Source organism: Grammomys surdaster, unplaced genomic scaffold (assembly GCF_004785775.1).
Source record: "Grammomys surdaster isolate TR1022 unplaced genomic scaffold, NIH_TR_1.0 218, whole genome shotgun sequence".
NCBI lineage: Eukaryota > Metazoa > Chordata > Mammalia > Rodentia > Muridae > Grammomys > Grammomys surdaster.
Genome location: NW_021604663.1, coordinates 2195092 through 2199591, shown reverse-complemented (window position 1 = coordinate 2199591; position 4500 = coordinate 2195092). Strand labels below are relative to the sequence as shown.

General features: G+C 39.7%; 1 protein-coding gene and 1 pseudogene across 2 annotated transcripts in view; one reads left to right on the top strand and one right to left on the bottom strand.

The window, feature by feature from the left end:
- LOC114625463 overlaps positions 1–3848 on the top strand; it is a 35719-nt pseudogene extending 31871 nt beyond the window's left edge.
- The window catches only part of Prkn (parkin RBR E3 ubiquitin protein ligase), a 1140372-nt gene that overhangs the window by 526121 nt on the left and 609751 nt on the right, over positions 1–4500 (bottom strand). The window lies entirely within an intron of this gene.

The following is a 4500-nucleotide window of genomic DNA, read 5'->3' as shown; positions in this document are numbered from 1 at the left end:
ATGTGTGTGTGGTATGTGAGGGTAGTGTATGTGTGTGTGGTATGTGAATGTAGTGTTTGCGTGTATGTGGAATGTGTGTGTGTGTGTCCTATGTGTGCCTGTGTGTATATGGCATATGTTGTGTGGTGTGTTTAAGTGTATGGGGGGTGAACTTCCATACAAAGTTTAATTTTTTTTAACTTATGTGAAGAAATGTGTTGGAATTTTAATGGTAACTGCATTGAATCTATACATTGCTTTTAGTAGTATGAAGAGTTCACTTACTCAGGTCATCAAACATAGAAAAAGTGAATTGGTACTCAACTAAGCAGCTTCACCCCTACTGACTAACCTTCACAGAGGTAGAAGTTATGATATATGTATATATATAATTGATATAATTATATATATAATATATAATATATGATATATAATTATATATATGTATATATATACACGCATATATAAAATAAAATTGGAGGAGGAAAAATAATAATCAAATCACTCAGCTATAATCTATTGCAAGTATTAACCTATGAATGACTCCATGGTTTTTGTTTTCTTTTTTGTTTGTTTGTTTGTTTCTCTAGAGCTGAGGACCAAACCTTGTGCTTGCTGGGCAACCATTTTCCCATGAATTAAATCCCCAACTCTTTTTGTGGTTAATATATTTTTCTTTTAGTTTTTCTTGTTTACTTGTTTTTGGGGGAATTTTTTTAAGAGGGGGGTCACTCACTAAGTTGAAGTTGGGTAAACAGGGAGAGGATCTGGAAGAAACTGGGAGAGGGCAAAGAATAAGGTCAAAGTCTACCTCATGAAAAGATTTAAAATACTATAGGATATAGGAGTTTTGAAGAAGAGTCACTCCATCTGCAAATGGTCTTCACATGAAAAGACAATAGGAAAGAGGTGTAAAGCTCGCATGCTTGTGAGCAGAGGAGAGGAAGGAGACAACACATGCAGAGGGCCTGGGCTGCAAGTAGAGCACTATGTTGGTGCACCTGAAGCTTGGGCTCCATCTTTGCGGCCATTACAGGAAGTAATGTTGGCAGAGGAAGGAAAGGGATGGTATGTGGCTGTTCACCGCTAGTGGGCGCTCACGCAGTCTCTCAACTCCACATTAGCCTGGCATTAAAAAAAAAAAAAGGTGCAAAACACTAGAATATCAATGCGCATTAATTTAAAAAGAGAAAACTCTTGGGCAGTGACTAGATATTTTTGAACCAGAAGCCACATTGGCTTCTGATAATCCAGGGTAATCTTCTTGCTCCTTGAGATGCTTAGAACACTTTAAAAAGGGACGAACAAAACTCACTTTGTGATTTAATTCTCACGTCACAGGCCTGCACAGAGCCATAAGGGTATTGTTGGAAATACAGACTATCTAAGCTATGTGTGACACAGGAAGATGACCAGATCCTGCTTGTCAAGTCTGTCAGGGCTTGTCCCAATGCTGACCCACTCGTGCCAGTCTTTGTGAGGTTGCCTGAAGTCACCAGGGGGTCATGGCTCCTGCTGTCCTGTTTGCTCAATGCATGAGCTCCAGGGCATGCGATGGACTCATAGTTGGGCTACCTTGTTGGGGTGCAGAGCATGATAGCTGAGTAAAGTACAGTGGCCAGTCATGGATTTAGGGGTTATACAGATGCATGTAGCTCACAAGAGCCGGGGAAGTGATATTCTGGTGTTACTAAGGGAGCTAAGGGTAGATGCTTTAGCTTTGGTCCTAGTTTTCACTTACAAGGTTTTCTATAAATACTTTATCTTCACCGAAGCGTGAGAGAGCTCTAGCATGGGTAGTCAAAAAACAAACAACAACTATATATGCATGTATTATAGGCATAAATTATAGACAACTTGAAATAAGCCCTCCAGCTAGCAAATTTCCTGGAGCACATTTGCAGTCATTACAATTACAGATTACTTTTTCTCTTCTTTCAACAATGAGGACCTCTGGAGGAAAAGGTAAGGCATGCTATTCCTGTTTCAAAAAAAAAAACTCAAAAAATAATTGAAATCACTTCCTTCTTAGATGCTTCCTTTTGTTTCAATTCAAATTCCCTGCACAGCTTCCAAATCGCAGATTGTTCTCACTGTGGTTACTGGAAATGGGAAAGCACAAGAGATTTGATCAAGAAATATGAACTTTACAGCAATCAAGTGACGAGGGCACTGTTCCTATCACTTATTTGGAAACAGTAAGCTTGAAACTGCAATGTAAAATGGCTTGGTATCTGCATACAGGAGCATAACGCCCCCTCCCCTGAGCTCCGGAAAAGAGAAGAGCTGGAGAATCCACCGCGATGGTATCTTTTGAGGCAGAAACTTTGAAATAGACATTTGAAAGGCTAATGATTAGGGAAGGAAGGAAAGAAATCTTTATTCCTATCTGGGTAGCAGATGGTGCTTTTTGACAAAAGAGCCTCTACTCACTTTTTGAGTCCACTGAAATGACCTCAAACTTAAATATATAAATATATAAATATAAATATATAACATATATAACTATATATAATATATAAAAAATATTATATATATATTATATATATTATATATATTTTTTTCTTAAGGTGGAACACGCTTTCATTTAGTTTTAGGATATTTGGGGCTTATTAACCTCGAGAGTGAACCCGGCAATTTTCCATTAAGTCCCTGTCCATCAGCTTATTACAGACGGATGACGGTGCTCCTGCCAATATGAGGCCCCTTTATGAAGACAGCAGGAAGAATAAAATGATTATGTCAGATGAGAGAGATGGACGGATCACAAAACTCATTTGTTGTTGGTCATCAGTCATTACTGATGTATTTTGTGCCGAGCTTTGGGTTAGAGCGGGGAAAGGAAATGACAGTTGTCATTTATTTTACTTATCTGGCTCATATTTGACAAATGAATAAGTATCTTTTAAAGGTATGCCGTATGGATGAATACAGGTAATGTATTTGGAGAAAGACAAGAATTTAACCTCAAGAAGGATGATGATTTAGAGAGGCCTATGGGAAGTGAAGGAGGTTGCATATCTCATCTACAGTCTACAGGGAAGAGTTTTCCCAACCTCCTCCAGACACATTTTGTGCTATCTTTATTCTGACTTCGTATACTTTCAACGTAGTTGTCCTTAATACTGTACTACTAGAGGATTAAGAAATCTGAAAATCTGCCTGGCAGTGGTGGCACACGCCTTTAATCCCAGCACTTGGGAGGCAGAGGCAGGCGGATTTCTGAGTTCGAGGCCAGCCTGGTCTACAGAGTGAGTTCCAGGACTTCCAGGGCTATGCAGAGAAACCTTGTCTTGAAAAAAAACCAAGGCTGGTCTGCCCGAGACCCCCTGAGCATGAACCTTAGTTCCCCGCGCGGTCCCATTTCCACTCCGACAAGACGAAAGAAACGATCATGAACCAGGAAAAACTTGCCAAACTGCAGGCACAAGTGCGCATTGGGTGGGAAAGGAACTGCTCGTAGAATGAAGAAGGTGGTTCACAGAACAGCCACAGCAGACGATAAAAAGCTGCAGTTCTCCTTAAAGAAGTTAGGGGTAAACAATATCTCTGGTATTGAAGAGGTGAACATGTTTACAAACCAAGGAACAGTGATCCATTTTAACAACCCTAAAGTTCAGGCGTCTCTGGCAGCAAACACCTTCACCATTGCAGGCCACGCTGAGACAAAGCAGCTGACCGACATGCTTCCCAGCATCCTAAACCAGCTCGGTGCAGACAGTCTGACTAGCTTAAGGAGACTGGCCGAAGCTCTGCCCAAACAATCTGTGGATGGAAAAGCACCACTTGCTACTGGAGAGGATGACGATGATGAAGTTCCAGATCTGGTGGAGAATGTTGATGAGGCTTCTAAGAATGAGGCAAACTGAATGGAAGCAACTTCTGAAGAAGGAGACATTTTCAGAAGTTACAGGAGCTGCTATTTTATATCATGACTGCTTTGTAAAAAAATTTTGTTTATTATGGATCTGATAAAATCTAGATCTTTAATATTTTTAAGCCCAAGCCCCCGGACAGTGCAGCTCTTTTCAGTTTTCGCTTATATCTAATTCTTTGCGGCAAATTAAGCTGAAAAAGCCTGGGAATAAAGTTTGGAAAAGGTTAATAAAATTCTTTGCCTAGTAAAAAAATAAAAAATAAATAAATAAAAATAAAAAAGAAAAAAACCAAAACTGAAACCAAAACCAAAACCAAAACACCAAAAAAAAAGAAAAGAAAAAAAGAAAAAGAAAAAAAAGAAAGAAAAAAATCTGAAAATTAGATAAGTGGAAAGGGAGAGGGTGGGGGTTTTCTGAATGATCTATAGGCTCCTCTCATCCCAGGTCTTCATCACAACCCTCTTGCAAGGCATTATGGGGGACAGGGGTGATGTCTTATACACAGTAGCTGCATTCCCTTTTTGCCTCCTTTCTGAGCCATTTTAGATTCATCAGAATTAAAGCCCATCATTCCTTCTGTGCTTTCTTCTGTCTCGTGTCTGTGTCTGTGTCTGTGTCTGTGTCTGTGTCTGTGTCTGTGTCT